At 47.6% G+C, this 20,152-nt stretch overlaps 1 protein-coding gene and 1 long non-coding RNA gene across 13 annotated transcripts in view; one reads left to right on the top strand and one right to left on the bottom strand.

Annotated features, from left to right (window-relative positions):
• Positions 1 to 20,152, bottom strand: part of IL1R1 (interleukin 1 receptor type 1) — a 122,173-nt gene that overhangs the window by 36,479 nt on the left and 65,542 nt on the right. Inside the window, exon 1 of one of the 12 annotated variants that reach the window (XM_004473634.3) lies at positions 2,196 to 2,490. The exons of 10 other annotated variants lie outside the window; for them this stretch is intronic. The gene's annotated coding sequence lies outside the window, so the exon portion shown is untranslated. Of the gene's footprint in view, positions 1 to 2,195; positions 2,491 to 20,152 lie in introns of those variants that run through there. One more of the 12 variants, XM_071208743.1, reaches the window with a different exon arrangement.
• Positions 1,625 to 19,307, top strand: LOC131273930 (uncharacterized). Its single transcript, XR_009181096.1, has 3 exons — positions 1,625 to 2,033; positions 9,803 to 10,289; positions 13,271 to 19,307. It is a non-coding gene; the product is annotated as an uncharacterized lncRNA (long non-coding RNA).

Below are 20,152 nucleotides of genomic sequence, written 5' to 3'. Positions count from 1 at the left end.
AGTTCAAACTTGGGAAACATAACATAAACTAGATTTTATGTGCTGTTATTAGAAAACAAAACAAAACAAAAACTCAAATGTACGGTTTGCATTATGGGGCAATTAAAATAATTATTTCATTTTTAAAGTTTATATTTTATAAATTTTTAGATTCATTCCAGGCTCCATTTTGTTTCTTCTATTATGTTTTTCTTTCATCTTTAAATTTATGGCACCTTATAATCCTTTCTGGAATAGAACAGGGATGAAAAAATTGTTTCCATCAGTCCGCCACATGGATGCCCGTTTATGTGGATGAAAACTGGGGAAGGCACAGAATCCACAGGTACACAGGTGACTGGGACCTTGAGGAAGCCCAGTGCCTTTCAAGACTCAGTGAGCGTGCTCCGTGCAGGGTCCTCTACAAGCCCCGGGGTGCCAGGTCCTGCCAGGAGGCTGCAGCAGCATTTCTGGGAGCCATGCTGGCAGCCAGTGCAGATCCTCATCTTGTACCACCAGCCCACCCGAAGGCCTCCAAGAGAAGAAAAGGCAAACCAAGCATGCCGATAGCAGCACATGGAAAACCCTGAGGGGAGGGACCAGTCGCTCCAGGATGACTTCTCTCCTTCAAAGTGTAACTGGCAAGTTATCAGTGGATCCATCCTGTCATGTCATGAGAATCTCTCTGTGGTTTCCTACCCCTACACTTCATTAGTTCTGTGGCAAATATCAAACATTGCTACTTTGATGAATCAGATGTTCCCTCCACAATGCCTTGCCTTCCAGGTGGATACTCATCTGCCACTTTTGCCTCCCAACCAGGGGTTTTCCATCTTCCCTGGTTTCCCCACAAGTCCACAGCTGGGCCACAAGGTATACTCTTACTACTCTTTAGAGACACACAGAGCTGGGTCCGGGTCCATCACTTTCTCATCCTCTCAACCAGAGAAGCCGAGTCGCATGCTCTGGGCGGCCAGTGTGTGGGCATCCTGTTCAGAGGGACAGATTTCAGTGTGAACCCCAACTCTGAGACTCTGTCAACATCCTAGAACTTCACCAAGAGCGCTCGCATCAGGGAGAGGGACTTCCGTCTGTCCCATGCCCTGCAGGATCCCCAACACTTGCCACAGTGCCTGGCATGTAGTGGGCATTCAATGAACGATGGTAATATAAATGACTCCAATATAAAGCAGTGTTTCACCAGCAGTGAAGGAATTACTCAAAAGATGCCAGGTGTTTCAGAACCATCAAGAAAATCTTGATGCCACATCACACTACATATGGCAGCAGTGGAGCCCGTGAGAAATGCGGCGTGTGGTCCTGTCCTGCCGATGTCACGTGAGAATTCAATTCCCACATCCACTCCTTCACGGAGACCACCAGAGTGTGGATGGGTGCGCGCGGAGCTCCACAGGCAGCACGACGGCAGCTAGCCCAAGGAGACTGAAAAACAGCAGGGAGTTTCACCCGCGTTCCCTCGTCAAAGCCCATCCTACAGGGTCCACATTTTTCCTGAGCACAAACCTTAATACAGGCTATTAAGACAATATTAAATGAAATAGTAAATAGGATTCATTCTGGTGGGGAAAGGGATAGCACACTCCCCCAGCGCCACCCCTTGCTTTCATCGGTTGTCACAGAGCTCATTCCAGAAGCTCAGCACTGAGCCAGGGTGACCCAGGCCTCACGTTCCAATAATGGACCTCTGTCACCTTTCCTCCGTGCTGTCAGCGGTCCCCAGGCACGCCTCCCCTCAGTCCTCGGGCTGCAGAGCTAAAACCGGGAGGGAAGCCATCAGATGCGGGCAGCGCACAAGTGGCCCTGGAGAGCTGCTCAAGGCGGGACGCAGGGAGCGGGATCTGCACGCCATCCTACCTCCAGGGGAGTCGGCTGAGAGCCCTGGTGCGGCAAGGTGGGAGGCCTGGGGACCCGAGCCCCGCAGCCTTCCTCTCTCTGGGTGCCGCTTCGGCAACAAGTCAGTCAAGCTAAGCCTCAGTTTCCTCAGCTGTAAACTGAGGGTGCTAGAAGCACCTCCCGGCAAGGCGGCTGTGCAGGTAAAAGCCTTGGGTGCCGCGCGGTGCGGGGCGTGCTGGCGGGGAGGGGTGCTGGGCGGGCGGGGAGCTACCTGCTCTGTAGCTACGCGGGTCCGCATCACCCTCCACCCAGAGAGGCGGGCCGGGCACGCTCCCCACCGCTTCCGAGCACTCCGTCCTTACCTCGTTGACGAGACGCGCCCTTCTGCCCGACAGCCCTGAGCGGCCCCCCGAACCAGTCCAGCCAGGCCAGACGCCCAGGCCTGGAAGCCACCAGCACGGGAAGAGACGCGCGCACACACTCCCCTCCGGATCGCTCGGCAAATTCCCAGCAAAAGGGATTTGAAAACCCTCGACTTGCGCTCCGCTCAGAAAACAAAAGGGCAGATGGCGCGGCCAGCGCCTCCCGGGCAGGGCGCCGAGCCCCGGCGGGGGCGGGCGGCCCTCGAGGGCGCGGGCAGGGGTGGGCGCGCGGGCAAGGGTGGGCGCGGGGGCAGGGGTGGGTGCCGTTGGCCCCGCGGCCCGCGCCGCCCGGCCCCGCCCCTCCTCCTACCCGGGCGAGCCTCGGCGGGCGGCCCCGGCCCAGCCGGCGGGGAGCCCTGGGAGCGCGCGGGGGCGCTCCTCACATCCCCGCGGCGCCCCGCGCCCCTGCCCGCGCAGCCCGGGGGGCTCCTGGCGGCGCGCGGGGCCCGGCGGGCGCCTCTTCTGGGCTGGGCCCTGGGCGCGGGGACGAGCCGCGGGTGCCCGACTTATCCCTCCCTCCGGCGGGGAGGTGGCGTGTCCGGACGGGACCCTGCGGGGCGCGGCTCGGCGGGGGCAGGTGAGGCCGAGCCTCCCCACTGCGGACGCGGCCGGTCCCCCGGCTTCCCCGCGGTCGGGGCGCAAGCGGAGCGGGCGCTGCGGCGCGCCCTGGGCACCGCACCGGGGTGGAGTGGGAGCTCCGGAGGCCCCACCCGCAGCGAGTCGGCGCGGCTCGCCTCCCCAACCCCCGAGCCCTGGGGGTGAGTTCAGCCGCTGGAGGTCACGGCCACGGGCCCCGCGGAGCAGACGCTGAAAGCCCGGCGCCCGGAGCCGGAGGCCAGACCGCGTCCTGCGGCAAGAGCGCCGGAGCCTCCTCGCCCGGGGCCGGCGCGCGCGTCCTGCTTCTGTGACCTTGGACGAGTCCTTCCCCTCGGTACCTCCGTGTTCCTCTTCTGTGAAAAGGCAGCAGAAGAGCATCCATCTCACCGGGGAGATGCAATTAGCTGCTATCTATGAAACCGTGCCACGCACAGAGTTCGTTCTCCTGCTGGCATCACTGCCAAGGCCGTGCTGTGTGCACCCTGATGGAAAAAAAGAAAAAGCCACCGCCAGGTTTTCCAGGCAGTGATACCGCACTTCCGGCCAGACCCAGACGGGGTGCTCGGAAACCGAAGACCCACTTACTCCCACCGGCTCACTTTGCACACACGACAAAGACAGGCCACGCCGAGAACTGCCTGGGCACTCTGGGGTCCCCGGCTGCACCCCCGCCCGTCCCTGGGGCTTCCAGCCCCGCAGCCCTGAGCGGAAGCCGCTCCTGCACTTCCCCTGGCTCCCGGGTTTGTTCTGAGCACTTACTGCACCACCTCTGTCAGGTGTCTGCCTCCAAGGAGACGCTGAATAAGGGCTGGCTTCCTCCCAGGACTTGCCTACCCCCTCCTGCATCCCTTCGGGCTTGGCTCGCAGTCGTTTCACTAACCCATCTCTTGATAGGCCTCTTCAGAAACTGAAGAATTGTGGTAACCCTGGCCTCAGCTGCCCTAGACAATTCTGGGATGAAAGAAAACAGAAAGGCATGAGGGACAATAACTCATCAGCCCCGAAAGCTGCGGGGAGCCTGGCAGGATGACAATGCCGCAGCGGTGTTGAAACAGCCATTTCTCTCTTGACTGGTCCCAGAACTTGGATGATTTCCTTTCCTCAGGGGAACAAGCATAGATCTGGGGCCAGAGACACAGCATTATGGGGTTCCTTCATTGTCGGCATTGCTTAGTATTCCTCTGTAGAGCAGCGGTGCACCCCAACCTTGCCTGCACATGGGGATCACTGGGCAGATTTTAAATTGCAAGGCTTGGGTCATAACCTCCATCAAGCATTCAGAGTCTCTGGGGCTGTTTTGAAAGCTCCCAGGAGATTCGAATGTGCACCCAGGTTTGCAGGCAACTGTTCTCCCAGTTCCCACAAGGATGCTAATAGTCTGACTCCTTCACCTAAGGGCGAATTTCACATGTATGTACAAGTGGAAAGCTGAAAGCGGTGAGCCTGAGCCTGGGGAGCCACGTGTACTGAAGGTTACTGCAGTTTACAAATAGAAAGTGACTTTCCTTTGTGCACCATCAAAATAAAAATAATCGGCCCCCTTTTTTTTTTTCTAAATGCTGACTCTCCCACCCACCCTGACCCAGTTGGTCTACTAGCCACGTAGGCACCTAGACTGACTGGGACTCTCAAATGTGCACCCCAGTACAGGAATGAGATTCAAGGGCCTCCCCCTTTCCATATTGTAACCATTCTTCTCTCTGGGACTTTGAAATCCGATCGTGCCTCATTCAGCCCATGCCTACCACTTTCCCTGACTCTCTACTCCCTTTTTTCCTTTCCTTGGATAATTTGGGTGGACACCTGGCTCATTTCACCTCTGGGTTGGAAATGTCCACGAGGGAGAACCTGTCGTTCCTGTACTGCTCTAGGCTCTGGTGTAAGCGCCAGCACAATCAGGGTGCTCCTGTGTAAAACACAGCACCCATGTAGGCGATGCAGGCAGATAGCCTACTTCTTTGACAGAAACTCTTACGAAATGGAAATAGCACCCATGGCCTCTGGTCACCTTCTGAAGTGTGGCCCCAGCACTATCTCCCACCTGTGAAATGCTTGCCACCCTGGAGTCTTGACCATCTGCCACACCTCAGGCCAGCTTTGTTAAGACAGGGCTTGTTAGTCCCCACCCCACCAGTCCAGCTGCTCTGGTCACAGGACACGTCTGCTGAAGAATGTCTGTGGAAGAAGTACCTAATGATGTGCATGAAACACAATCACATTGACACATCCATGGCCAACTGACTTTCAACAAAGTTACCGAGTACGTTAAACAGGGAAAGAATAGTTTCTTCAACAAATGGTTTAGGAAACTGGATACCCACAAGCAAAAGAATGAAGTTGGACCCCCACCACACACCATATACAAAAATTATGGATCAGAAGACGTAAACTTAAGAGCTAAAATCATAAACCTCTTAGAAGAAAGCATAGGGGAAAGCTATCATGGCCTTGCATTTGGCAGTGATTTCTTAGATGACTCCAAAAGCATGAGCAACAAAAAGAAAAACAGATAAAATGAACATCATCAAAATTAAAAACTTTTGTACATCATAGGACATTACCAAGAAAATGAAGAGACAACTTAGAGAATGAGCAAAAATAGTTGCAAATCATATATCTGATAAGTGCTTAATATATAGAATACATAAAGAAAAACTACAATTCAACAAAAAGGGCAAACAACCCAGTTGAAAAATGGACAGAGGAATTAAATAGACATTTCTCCATAGAAAATACACAAATGGCCAATAATGTCATGAAAAGATGCTCAGCATCATTGGTTGTCAGGGAAATGCAAATCAAAACCACGATGAGATAATATTTCGCACCTACTAGGATGGCTATTATTAAAAATAATAATAAGAGTTGGGGGAAGGGGATGTGGCTCAAGCAGTTGAGCTCCTGTCTCCCATATTGGAGGTCCAGAGTTCGATGCCCAGGGCCTCCTGGTAAAGGAAGCTGACCCACACAGGAGTCCTGCCCCACTCAGGAGTGCCGGCTGACGTGGAGAGCTGGTGCAGCAAGATCACACAACAAAAAAAGACACAGAGGAGAGATAATAAGAGACAAAGCAGAACAGGGAGCTGAGGTGGCCCAAGAGAATGATTGCCTCTCTCCCACTCCAGAAGGTCCCAGGATCAGTTCCCGGAGCCACCTAATGAGAATACAAGCAGACACAGAAGAACACACAGTGAATGGACACAGAGAACAGACAATGGGGGGTGGGGGAGATAAATAAATAAATAAATAAATAAATCTTAAAAAAAAAAAAAGAGTTGACAGAGATGCAGAGTAATGGGAGCCCTTATGCGGTGTTGGTGGGAATGTAAATGACCCAGCAGTGGTGAAAACCAGTTCAGCAGGTCCCTAGAAAGTGGAACTTAGAACATCAAATGACCCAGCAATCCCCTTGTAGGCTTATCCCCAAAAGAAGTGAACACAGGGACTCAACCACATTGTTCACAGTAGCCAAAAGGTGCAAACAATCCAAGTGTCCATCAGCAGGTGAATGGATGAACAAAGTGTGGTAAAGACATACAATGGAACACGATTCAGCCGTAAAAGGAACTGAAGTGCTGATGCAACAGGGATGAACCTTGAAGATGTCATGTTGAGAGAAATAAAGAAAGGAAAATAGCGTGTGATTCTGTGTACATGAAATACCTAGAATATGCAAATTTGTAGAAAAAAATTACAGGTTACCAGAGGTAGGATAGTTGAGGGGGTGGGGGATGGGACTCATTGCTTTAATGGGTGCAGAGTTTAATGAAAAAGTTTCAGTAATGGTTGGTGGTGATAGTAGCACAACATTGTCCATGTAATTAATACCACTGAATTGTACGTTTAAAAGTGGTTAAAATGGGAAATTTTCAGTAGTGTAAGTTACCACAATAAAAAGTTAGATAAAACACTCACATTGATCAGTACAGCGTGACCTGAAAAATAAAACCTTTCCTTTGGCCTGCATAGCAAGGTACCATTTTGAAGTACTCTCCATTTTAAATATGAACACTAGGATTGAAAGCTTGAAAGAGGAAGCATTTCTCTGTGTCCGTTTCTTTGACTTCCAAAAGGCAAAATGTTGGAAAACTTGGACCATAAAGCTTATATCACAAACCATTAAGCACAGTATACCTGCTAGTATAAAGTTATTTTTTCCCACTCAATAGGAGCAGAGTTGACCAGCAGGCGGGAATCGGAAGAGGGCCATCACTCCTGTCCATTCGACCCTGGAAGACCCCTGAGAGGAGGCCCAGCACTCCCCCTCTCCACCACCACCAAACTAGAGCAACCCTGACCCGGCCTCTGGTGGAGGAGATGGATGGGAGCTCCTGGAAGAGAAGGAGCATCACCAACTTCCCAGGTGGAGCCCTGGACCCCGTCAGTCTCAGCAAAGCCCCGTGTCCAACGTGGCCCCAGCCACGGATCATCCCTGGCAGTAGAGGCTGCCTCAAAGCCCAGCATCTTCCAGAGTGTTCAAGTAAAGCAGCCAAGATTCCCCAAGCGCTCAAAGGGGACAGTGCAGGGACCGAGTCAGAGGAGACTTTGCAGGTGAGGAAGGCAGGACAAGCACAATGTCAGCCAAGGTCGGTAAGGACAGGGGCTGGCCTGTGGACTAGAACCCCAGCCACACACCAGGAAAACTCGGAAGCTGTTTCCTGCCCTTGGTCTGCTTCCACCGGGAACCCAAATTAGGCCTGGAGCAGAAAAGAACGCTGAACTGTGATGTTACCCTCAAAGAGACTGGAACCAGTGGAAACTAAATGATGCTTAATTGGTTAAGATTTCTTACTTTGCTACCAATGGAAATAGGGATTCATGGAAAGTTGACTTCCGTTATCAAGATGTAAAGAAAATTGCCTTCTTGCACAGGGACACCCTGTGATGCTTAACTTGCTCTACGTATTTTTTCTTATTTATGGAACTGCCGGTAACTTCTTACACAACCACAACCTTCCCTGAAATAGATTAGAAACCGCTGTCCTAGATGAACTTCCTTCCACAGCCCAGTTTTTTGCTCCTCTCACACATTTTCCATTCACTGATCTCCAAATAACACGCTTTTATCTGCCTCTCATTACCTGGCACCATTGAAACTTCTCGATGTGAAAAGACTTGCTCTCTTTCTTTCCCTAAGCTCTTGTATGCGGACCTCTCTAATCATGTTTCTCTTCAAATTCCTCTGATTTACTAAGACCTTTACCAATCAGAAAGCCACACCTGAACTAGAGATGAGAGTTGAAGAAGTGTCCCGGGTATCCTAAGACCGCCATGGGTCATAACCCATTTCTTCAGCTTCTTCTTGAGGAGGAGGAGGAAAGCACGGGCATGGCTGGTAGGAATGTTTAATTGTGCTCAGCGAAGGTGAATGACTGAACAGGCTCCTGGCACCCTGGTTCTTCTGTATAAACACAGAAGAGCACAGCAAGTACCACAGGCTGATTGACTCAATAACTTACAAGCACCGCTGCCCCTAACAGAACCGGATTAGCGGCCTCTTTCATTTATGCTGGTTGTGTTAGATTTGATAATCATTTCAACACATGAGATTTAGAACACCAGAAACCAAGCCATTCATCACCATCCAAAAGGCAGCCCTTGCCAGCTCCCCGTGTCATCCAAGCAGTGCCTATTAAAGCTTTTGTGCTCAGTCGTATTAAATTTAATACTCTTCTCTTTCCCTTGTAATTCTACAAGAACTCACCATCTTTGCTTCTCCGCCAGTTTCTGTAATTGGTTTCTAAATTTTACCACTTTTCCTTTTGCCTAAGTGCCTATCAAAAGCTAGACTTTCCTGTTTGGTTTATGCCCTACCTTTGGTCCTTTCCGAAAGCAACTGCCAAATTATCTTCAAGTGGCATTTTCCCCTTGTAATTTTTTAGGCTATTTTTTTTCAATTGTGGCAACTTACATACAACACAAATTGTCCCATTTTAACCACTTTCCTTTGTACAATTTGTTGGTATTACTTACATTCACAATATTGTGCTAGTATTATCACCATCCATCATAAGTGGCTTCCTTTTCATATGATCATTTTATTAGATTCAAGATGACTGAAAATCCTTTGCTGCTAAAGTTTCCACCCTAATGCAAAGTGTTAGTAATTGGGAAAACTGTGCATGTGAGTGTAGGTGTATGGGAATTCGGTACTGTTTGCATGATTTTTCTGTATACCTACAACTTTTCTAATAAAAAATAAAAATTCTTTGCTGCTGCTCTAGTTGAGTCTTACTTCCCTCCCCTTGAATCTGGGCTGGCCATGGTGGCTTGCAGTGGACCTGACTTTCTGGGTGTCCTAAGACCAGATCATAAAAAGCCTGTTGGCATCTGTATAGGCCTCTTGGAACACTCCCTGTCTGTGCCCAGCTTGAAAAGGTCCATGACACAGGTGGGACTACGCTGTTAGAAAGCCTAAGGGAGAGGCCACATGGAGGTGCTCCAGTCCCCAACCTCAGAACACACTGCCGGCCCTGGGTAAGCGCCATCTTGGATGTTCAGCCAGGCAGCCTATCTGCCTGGCTATCTGCCTGTGTGGTGAGGGCCCCAGCTGACAGCGACCCAGCGGAGCCTGTCAACCCCAGAACCAGTAGCAATAATAGTGATTTTCTCTAGTCACAGAGCCTCAGGCAGGTTTGTGGCAGGATAACAGGTAAACAAGAGAGCAGCCAGACTCAGGAATGTGTCATGGGCTCCCTCGTGCGCCTGTACCATTTAGTCAGCCTAGCTTGCAAGGTCTCTGAGAATTCCTCCCCTCTCCAGCAGAGCCTTTGAACTGACCACAGTAACAGAGGACTTCCTTATTACCATGACAATCTCACCAGCAAAGAAAGGAAAAATAAGACATACAATATGGTCAAATAAGTTTAGTTTCAAATATTCTATTTTGAGTAAAAGAAGTAGCTATACTTCTCAGCAAATGCTAACTGCACGAATTATTTCATTTCCAGCATTGATATTGAATGATTTTCTATGAAGTAATACAGCCCATAAGAAGGTAGCCTCTGCTTCTTGTGATGAAAGTGGAAGAGTGAAGAACAAACCATGACAACAGAAGCAGGAGAAAAATCCAGTTAAACTCAGGAGAGCTACATTCCTTGACTCATTTCTTTAATGTCAAAGATTCTGTGAATACTCGACTGTTTTGCTCATCCTTTAGCAGAACAAACAACTTGGCAATGACTCAGTAGCAGGTGATCTGCTGTTCAAGAATAATTACCATTACCCATTTACCAGGCTGAGGGAGGATGGAGCTGGGAAAGTTCTCTGCCATGAGTCCCAAGGTTGGGACAAGAGGCTAGAGTACCACCAGCCCCTTCTTTGCCTCTTGAATCCTCATAAGTGAGTTGCTGTCACAAGAACCTGGATGGCGAGTGCCGAGCTCTTCCTACCTGGGACAGTTAGACCTGCTGATGAGCTCAGCTGACCGTCTAGAAGGTAAGCTGCTATTGTCTACTGAGGAAGTCAAGGCCACCAAGCTTGAGTCCTTCAGAGAGTAACAGCAGTGGAAGCCTGTGACCTCAATTCCAGGGTGATTGGCACAAAAGACTTAGGAGCCAGGCTGGACCAGGCTATGGGCAGAGAGACATGGAGGGCCTCTGAGTGTGACTTTCAGGAGGAGGCTCTGAACTCTTCCTCTCTTATTCCTCTACATCTTTCCTATCCAATTCATGTAGCCTCTAGCAACAGGTGGCTATTTAAATGAGTTGAAATTTAATAAAACTTTAATTCAGCTTCTTTAGTTGCATGGGCCGCATATCAAGAGCTCCACAGTCGAACATCGCTAGTGGCTGCCCTATTGGAGAGTGTAGATATAGAACATTTCCCTCATTGCAAAAAGTTATACTGGGCATTGCTGCTCAAGCTTTCAGACAATTCAGGGTCCCCAGAACAAGGGTCCTTCTCAGGCAACCTAATCTTCATCCAAAATGGACAGTCTGCTCATTTTAAATTATACCTACGCAAGAATCTTCTTCAGATCTGGCCCTTTCATTCAATCAACCATGTCATCTTTCGGTCCATCTTTCATTGCTCAGCTAAATCCTACCAGCCTCTGGGAACCTGAATGATATCATCAGCCTCTGTTTACATGCCCCTTCCACATTTTATATACTCAGTTTGTATATTATTATAATTACTTTGTAGTCACCAATATGGGGCCTTGTACATATGTTGTTTCATGTCTGTGTTTTTATTTTCCCTAGTAAAAAATAAACATAAGATCTTGAAGGATAGGAACCATGTTTAAAAGGGGTTCATTTTAAGGATCACCCCCAAACTGTTCCTCCCAAGCAGGAATTTCTAGCGGAGGCAACACTGTGGTCTCTACTTTCAACTAAATTTTTTAAAAGGGCCAAAATGTTAAAACACATTTACATTTACAAATGGAATGGTAAAATATTACCATGCTCTAGATTTTTGTCATTCCTTTTCATTTTCTAAGAAAAAAAAAATATTATGGTGCTTTGCCCTGTTGCATTGACGTATTTATTAACTATGTAACAAGTTACTCGGTTATTTCCTAACTAAATCTGGCATGAATTAATGACACAGAGAACGGGAAAGTAGTGACTCGAAGAGCAGGCACCCCAGGAGCAGAGGTGCCCCAGCCCAGGCTTCCCGAAGTGCACCAGGAGTGGGTGCCAGAGCATACAACTTTGATGCAGCGAGAGCCACAATTTCAGCTGAGAGTTTTTCCCTGTGCTTTCTGAGGACAAGGAGAGAATCTCAGGAAGAAGACAGAAAAGGGTGACGGCCAAGGCACTCTCTTGGCTAAAACCAAGGGTGAGTGGAAGTGGTGACGGGGGAACTCGAAGGGCCTTGGCAGCAACTGGGGGGAGCTTTCCTGTTCCCCCCAGCCCGAGTGGGGAGCCTCATCATTCGTGGAAGCTGGTAAAGGAGGCAGAGGGTCGGGCCTCAGCAGGGGGCAACATCAGCCCTGGACTAAATGGCTAGTTGCTGGCTGGTGAGAACTGAACTCCTTCCTGCCCTGGGCAGGGTCTGCTCTTCCTTTCACCCTGCAGGTGGCTGGCGTCCTGGCCCCCAGGAGGCTCCTCGCGGGCGCGCCACTCCTTCGCCCTGACAGGGGTCCTCCGCGAGGCCCCGGGCTCCCCCCTCGCAGCTCTCTCCCCTCCTGCTCTCTCCTGTGAACCGTGGCCGCCTGCTTCCAGGCTCTCAGCGCTGCACCCTCACATGGGGCCCCTTCCGGGTGCCCGGGCGGGGAAACCCTCTCAGGCCGCGGGCTGGGAAGTCCTCGGGCTCTCCTCGCATACTTCCTGTCTCTCAGGAATCACCTCCGTTCGCTGCCTGAGGCCCAGACCCTCGAACACCCTTGCCTCCTGTGTTTTGTCCAGCATGTTGGTCGTTTCTATGAGAAGGTAAATCCAAGCCCTGTTCCGCCGTCGCGGCTGACAGAAGTCTGAGAACGTGGTCTCCGAACCTCGTGAACGAGATGCCTGAAAATCTTCACACATCCCAAAGCATTTTTTTTTTTTTTAATTTTGGTTGGAAAAGTCTTTGAAATGTAATATATGAAACAGCCATGACCCACCACCCAGAATTAACAAATGAGACCAAGACCAAGCCTTTCAAGGAAGGTGGCACACTGTGGACGGTGTTAGCTTGAGGACGGCCGGGCAGCTGGGAGGTTCTGGAGGCAGAGAAACCAGTTTTGAGGCACCAGATATGGACAGAAAAACTATCAAGGTTATGCCACTGAGAGTGGAAAGGGAAGTACAGCAAGCACGGAAGGAAAGTAAGAAGGAAAGAAGGACGGACAGAGGGAGGAGGAGAAAAAACCCAACCCACTATCTCCAGTTTGCCAAACCCAAGATTTCTGAAGGAATAGTTATTAGCAATTGGGATTGGCTGAACACAGGTGTCAGAAGGTGAGGTTGGGAGGGAATTCAGAGAATGTTCAAAAGAAAAATAGTTAAAGATACTCAACATCATTGGTTCTCACAGGTCCTTAAGACTCTTTCAGGGAGTCCATGAAGTCAAAACTACTTTTATAATAATAATACAGAAAGCAGTGCATTCTGTGCCTTTTTACATTCACTCTCCTGAGAGTACAGTGCAGTCTTCCAGAGGCCACAAGATGTATGATATCTCAAAGATGGAATGCAGAAGCAGATATGAGAATTTAACCATCTCCTATTGAGCCAAAAACCAGAGATTTGCAGAACAATATAAACAACATAAAACCATGGCACTTTTCTAATTTTTGGTTTTAAAAATACAATCATTTTTTAAAAGCCTTGCTGATCAGGAGATAATGAGTTTATTGTTGATATTTTAAGTGATAAATAAAAATCTATTTTTCTAATTTCTCAGTTTTAATTTCTGATATGATAAATATCAATAGAGATGACCCACACAGACAAAAGCTCTTAAGGTCCTCAATATTTTTGTTTTTTTAGAGAAATACCCCCCTGCTTCAGATGGCTCCCTCATCTCTCTGCTCATTTCCACTTGCTGTCTGCGCGTCATCTGAGGAGGCACCAGAAACTGAACCCAGGACCTTTCATGTGGGAGGCAGGCACCCAACTACTTGAGCCACATCTGCTCCCTACTGGTTGCATCTGCTCATCTTCTTTAAGGAGGTACCAGGGACTGAACCTGGAAACCTCCCATGTGGAAGGTGGGCGCCCCACTGCTTGAGTCACATCCACTCCCCTCTCAATATTTTTTAAGAATATAAAGCAATCCTTAGACTAAAAATTTGAGAATTCCTATTCTACATAAAGTTTTTGCAGCCCTTCATAGCCTACCTTGGAGTCCTTGTAATTATCTTCCTAGTGGCAAGACAAGGGAGGACCAAGCCCAGGACCCAGATATTGTCTCAGGGGTCAGAAGGGAGATTCACCTCCAACACCAACTGCTTCACCTCTTACCCAGCCCTGGAGATGATATTTCAGAGAACAGGTCCCTATAGCCCTAAAGAACAAGGAAACTGTGTCCTGACTCATACTGAGATTTTAATTGCTCTTTTAGGTAGCGTTAAGTCCCACCCTGGATTCCCAAGGGTATGCAAGGTCATCAATGCCATTTCCAATTTACTTCACCACCTACCTCCTAATCGTCCATCTGCCCTACACTCAATAACTGATCATTTATTACGAGGGAGCTGAGTAAGTGCCAAGCACCTATGATTATCCACAATGAGGTAGACACTTCACCCAGGATGCCACATTTAATGCCCCCACTACTGGGGATGGTATAACTATCCTTTCTCTACAGAAGAGAGGTTCCAGGGCTTGCCCAGCTTGCCTAGCGAGTGAAATAACTGAAATAACTAGAATTCAACCCACTCTCCAAAGTGGATCATCTTTTCCATTTACTCTGATTGCCTTTTGCCTTTTCACCATTTATCACAATTGTGTGGCAAATGTTTGTAAAATGAAAAACATCCTAAAATATGTTGGATCTGGGACGTCTGCTTTCTGGAACTGCAGGGAGTATAGCATCATGATCACAAGCATAACCCAACTGCCACCAGTTAAATCCCAGCTATACTGTGTACAAGCTGAGTAACACCAAGTCACTCACCTGGGTCTCAGTTTCTCTACTGTAAAATAATGTTATCAATAGTCCTCACTTATTGGATTATTGTGAAGTCTGAATGAGTTAATATGTAAAAAGCATTTAAATATTGTCCCACACATAGTCAGTGGAAGAGGTTCTCATTATGTGCCATATATTTACTTCCGTTACATTTGGGAAACTTACTCAGGCAATACCTGCCCAGTTACATCAGAGACTTATTGAAAAAATTACAGATAATTAATGCACCTGAATGTATTTTAAAATGAATACTATTATGCAAGTAAATAAATATTACTGGAGTTTCATTAGGCATACTTTGTGTGAAGTCCTCTTGGAAAAAGGAGCTTTCTGGTAAAGGAGGGGATGGCATTTCTGACTAAAAGAGTATCTACCAGCCACAACAGCTGATAAAGTCCTCATTCCAGAAACACTAACCAAAACCACATTTGAAAAATGGGGTGTTTCTGCACAGATACTCAAATCGAAATGCAAAATATATAAATAACTTGCTCTATGAGTGATGGGCGGTGAGCTTGGTCAATAGTGTGAAGAGCGATGGGAAGTTGAAATCTAAATAGTCCTCAAAGATAATTGAGGAGCTAAAGGGAACGAAAGGTCAGCTTGCGATGAGAAGTTTCACAACACTCCTTACGTAAACTCAGAAATTTAATGATTGCTATGCCAAAGTGGTTCTGTTTCTCTCCATTTTTCATTGTTAAAAAGTTTTATCCAATCTTGAATCATTTCCTGTCTTGACAACTGCAATTATTTTCTTTCCCTTTCTTCCCATACAAAGTCCAAATCACTGCGGCTGAAGCAATCACCCATACGAGCTGTTAGGCATCCACATCACATGTGCACGCTCATGCACGCACACCCCGCCCCCGCCCCCAGCTTCTCTTCTCAAAAGTCGCTACTCGCACTTCATAGCATATATCACCATTAACTTACCATATGTATGACTTTCTGATCTTGTTCATTAACTGTTGTCCTCACTGGAATGTAAGCTACATGCAGTCAGGGGGTTGGTCTGTTTTTTCGCTATTGTCTAGAATAAAGACTGGCACGTGGTAGATGCATTTTAAGTATCTATTCAATGAATGGATGAATCACTTACCCCCTACCCAGTGAAAGTCCTTCGACTTCATTTCATTGCTTTTCATCTCTTCCATTCAATAATGTTTTGTCTTCTCTACCCCCAACTCTTTCTGCAGCTAGTTTCATAGTTCTATCAACCATTTTTGTTTCTTCTGACCATGTGTCATCCATGAATAATCAGGTGTTTAGTTTTGGGAACACTTATCTGTTCTGGATCTTTCTGAGAGCAGGTAAGAAACTGAACTGGCCAATGGACTTTGAAATTTTGAGACCTGCAGCAAGTGTTTCTCATTTTTGCCAAAGTGGAAGGCCCAGACATGGGAGTGAGCAGAGCAGAGAAGGAAGAAAGCTGAAGTCCAAATTATCAGTCAGCCATCCCCAGGGCTGCCACACCCAGAAGCAAATACCAAAATCTGAGGAATCTGGGTGCTTAGAAGAGTTGCTCCAGATCCTGGCTTGCCTTCTGGGCTTACTGGAGCAGGCTACACAAGTGGGCTCTGCATTTAAAGGCCTGGGACAGAACTGACACTGTTGATGCTATTCACTGAGACAGGCTTTCTTCACAACCCTGGTCCAAGATATGGCAGGAGTACCTTGTCTATCAGAAGGAGAGGTGGCTTGGATCAGCGGGCCTCCAACCTGGCTGCACACCAGGGTCTCCTGGACATTCTAAGGCCCTACCTGGGACTTCTCTGAGCAGAATCTCTACAGATTGGGCCTGGGAATCTGTATGTTTAAAAAACTACCAACTGCTCCTCAGATTAACACTTGGTAACCAAAAACCCTAGAAGACCTCTATAGATAGTGTGACATTGGTACACATGTAGTTAAATGTCTGGAATGGATGCAACTTTGGCATTATATCCTATCATCCTTTGAATCAACACACATTGGATTGGAATGCAATCTTGCCTTAAGAAAATACACTGAATGGACTTGAATATTTAGCTTAAGGCTGCATTGAATTGGTATCTATTTATATAGATGTCTTTGAGTCTGTGTCTACTCAGTCTACTCAGTTGGTGACTCCTCAGTAAAGTACCAATTTCCCTGACCACCACCTTCAAGCTATGGTTGTGGGCCTAGGAAGATACCCTTGGCCATGGCTGGTTGGGCCAAGAGTATTTGCTAGACCCACATTCGCTAGACATTCACATTTTGAATTCTGCATCAAAACTAAAATATGCAAAACATATAGGCAGATATATGGAGTCTAGAACAAAGAAGGTATCGTTCAGCATTTTTTTTTCTTTTTTTTTTTTTTTTGAGAAGGTACCAGGGATTGAAACTGGGACCTTGTATGTGGGAAGAAGGCTTCAACTACTGAGCTACATCTGCTCCCTCAATCAGCTTTGAACTCCATGCAATATGGCTATGTTTTCCTCCAAATGAACCTGAGGTGCAAAGAAAGCCAGTTTTCATTGAAAAAGAAAAGCAAAGAGTAGAGACAAGAAATGAAGAGAGATGCCTGACAGAAAACATTCAGGTTAGTTCCAGCCCTTCCCAAAGCCTGGATGTGTCCCTGCCCTTGGGTTCCAAATGCAACACCTAAATGCTTACTATAATTTCTCTCATTTTGCTTGAGCAAAGCTGGCTCATACCCATTCCTGCTACTAGCAATCTCCAGCTCCTATTGCTTGCACTCACTAGCTCCTAAAGGAGTGCCCCTCTCTCCCATTAGTAGACTTTTATTGTAGGTTCAGTTGTTATTGCAATGTTTGGCACTTCTCTGTTTCAGGTCCACTCACTCATTATTGTGTGTGTGAACATGTGTGTGTGTATGTGTGTAAGGGGGATGAGGGGGAGAATGAGAATGCTGAGTGTAGAAAACTGACCAAAGTATAGACGTTTTAAAGGAAATGAGATTAAAGTTTTCCTAGAGTGGATATCTGGCTAATCCCAAATTATCTTCTAAGATGACCCTTCACCTGTGGATTCATTTGTCCCTCGGGTCTGACTTTCAGCCACACAGACTCAGAAATTCAGTCTTTTCAGTGTCTCACACTCATAATGTTCTCATGAGATAGATGACTAAGCTCAAAATGTATTTCTAACTAACTGTTAGCTTAAAATAGAAAAACGATTTACTGACCAGCATGTTTTCTTCCTCCAGGCAAAGCACACTGGGAAACCAAGTTAAAATCAGAAGCGTTAATAGTGACCAAAGAATCAGAGCAGGAGGGTGATTCCCATGTTTGTGGCATTAGCCTTGGGGCTTCCATCCCCCACCCTGCCCCGGCACCAAGACTGAACTGGTGTAATCACTGGTCAACCCTCAGGGCAGAGCCACCATTTGTCTCTGGGAGGCATTATCTCTTGTTCGGTGGCAGGTCAGGACTCTTAGAGATGGACACATTTTTTCAGTTGTATTTCAGGGTATAGAGTGGAAGCCAATCAATTGCCTTAAAATGAGAATGCATTCCAATCCCACTCGTGGTCATTCAAAGGGTGATCTTATGTATAAAGAATTATATTTTTTGAATATGTGAAACATATGTTTATTCTTTTGTAGTAAGTCTTTAATTGTCTATGGTTGCCCTGCGGCATCATCCCTTTGAAGGAAAGGCATTCATTACCTCAAGGAGAAGAAGGTAGAGGAAGGAATGAAGAAGGAATTGCTCAGCTTTACGCCAGTGGTAAGAAAAGAGCCTAATTGAAATACCATTAATTGTAATGTGGACCAGGAAAAAGAAAAGAATTTTCCAAATAACTATGACCTATCAATTATTTCAAGATGCATCCCATCCTAATTTCAGAGATTTTAAATGTGGGGGCAAGAGGTATGCTAAGCTTTGTTGAGAGAAAGAAGAGGTCTTTTGGAACTCCCAAACTGGGTTTTACATCTCAAGACTCAAGGAAGGAAGGCTGGAATCATAGAGTGTTTCCAATGAACCACCATATAAACAGAACTAGAATATGACAGTGGAGGCCCTCCCACGGCCCAAGCCGGGATGACTCTTCTGAGGGTGATGGAAAGAACCCCCAGAAAGAGAAGAGAAAGCAGCAGCTGAGCTCTTAAGGTCACATCCCGAAGCAGCAAGGAGAAACTCTGACAGGGTTAGGAAAATCTAGGACTTCAGGCTGGTGTAACCTGGGAGATGGCACTCTCTCGGGGAAGGAGGTGCTTGGAGACACCTGGCATCCATCAGGACACAAGGGCTGGGCAGTCACAGTGGCCAAGGGAGCTGCCTCCAGCAGAGTAGGGGGAGGCTGCCAAGAGTTGCGGGTGAGCCGAGAGGACCAGTGTCACAGAAGAGACCCACAGAGGAAGCGCTGGCCCAGGCACAGGTGTCTGCATGAGGGTGGCTGGGTGCCCAAGCCCCAGGCAAGACACATCACAGCACAACAGACACAGTGGACAGGATGCAGCAAGGACACATGGCAGGGGCCATCACTGGTGACAAAAGCAGGGTGAGCTGTCTCACCAGATGCCACCTTGGTATGGGCCTCTGACAGCGCCACTGCCAGAGGCAGTCTCTGCAGAATGCTAGCCTTGGGGCTGGGGGTTGGGAAGGCAGGGAATGCCAGGGAAATCCAAGGGGCAGAAACCCTGAACAGATATTGACCCAGAACTTCTAAGACTTCAGGTAAACTGACAGAGATGATAATACCCACATTTGGCTAAAAGCCCTGACTGGGCTCAAATACACTGCAACTCATTCATTCATTCACAAATCTTTCTGGAGCACATACCACTTATGAGGCAGTGTTCTAGATGTTGGGGTACATCTGTGAGCAAATCACACAAAATCCCCACACATGGAGCTTATATTCTAGGGCAGTCATCAGACAAGAAACACTAAACATAATAAATAAGGGAAATATATAATGTGTGAGAAGGAGAAAGTGGAATAAAATAAGTGTCTGCTTTAGGAAGACTGAGCTTGAGAGCAAAATCGTGTTTAGCTGCAGAAAATAAAATATATGTGTATATTTTGTATCTAAGCCCTTCCACTTAGTTTTTGTCATTTTGCATCTCTACTCTACTGAGGGAAAGAAAATGGACACAAAATCTTCCTAGCCCTCAAGAAACAGACTATCCAGGCTGTTTATACAAAGAGCTTTGTGGGGATAGCAATGATGTCTGTTCTTTCATTTAACAAATAATTACCCAGTACGTAGTAAAATGTGTTGCAGATCCTCGGCTCGATTCTGAGATAGTCCAGGGAATAACTCGCCCTGTCCAGAGAGGAAGGCGGGTGACCACACAGCCCAGGAAGACGTTTGCTCTCGGTGCCAGGGAACCAGCACCTGCCCTGCTGAGGCAACATCAGGGGAAGCTGCAAGCAGCTCGGGAGGGCTGGGGCACAGGATTAGACTAAGAGTGAAGAGAGGCTGGAGATAAAAAAGGAACAAAGCTCACCAAGGGCCCTAGGCCTTAGGGAATAGTTTGGACTTGATTCTAAGAGCGATGGCGCACGCATGACTCAGATATTCCAAAGCCTGAATTTTGTGAGTTTTGTAGTGGACATCAGACAAGTCAGAATTGTCCCATGAGTCAGTGAGGCCCGAGCCATGTTGGAAGTGAGTTTCACAGACCGTTCTGTGGGTTGTGGAGAAACGGAGTTCCCTGGGATCTCATACCCTGACATTTAAAGGTGAGAAGTATCTATACAGAACTTCCTGCTGATGTCTACTTACTGATTTATCCACTCATC

This window comes from Dasypus novemcinctus, chromosome 17 (genome assembly GCF_030445035.2).
Source record: "Dasypus novemcinctus isolate mDasNov1 chromosome 17, mDasNov1.1.hap2, whole genome shotgun sequence".
Lineage (NCBI taxonomy): Eukaryota > Metazoa > Chordata > Mammalia > Cingulata > Dasypodidae > Dasypus > Dasypus novemcinctus.
Note: the sequence above shows the minus strand (reverse complement) of the source record. Positions and strands in the feature narration are given on the sequence as shown.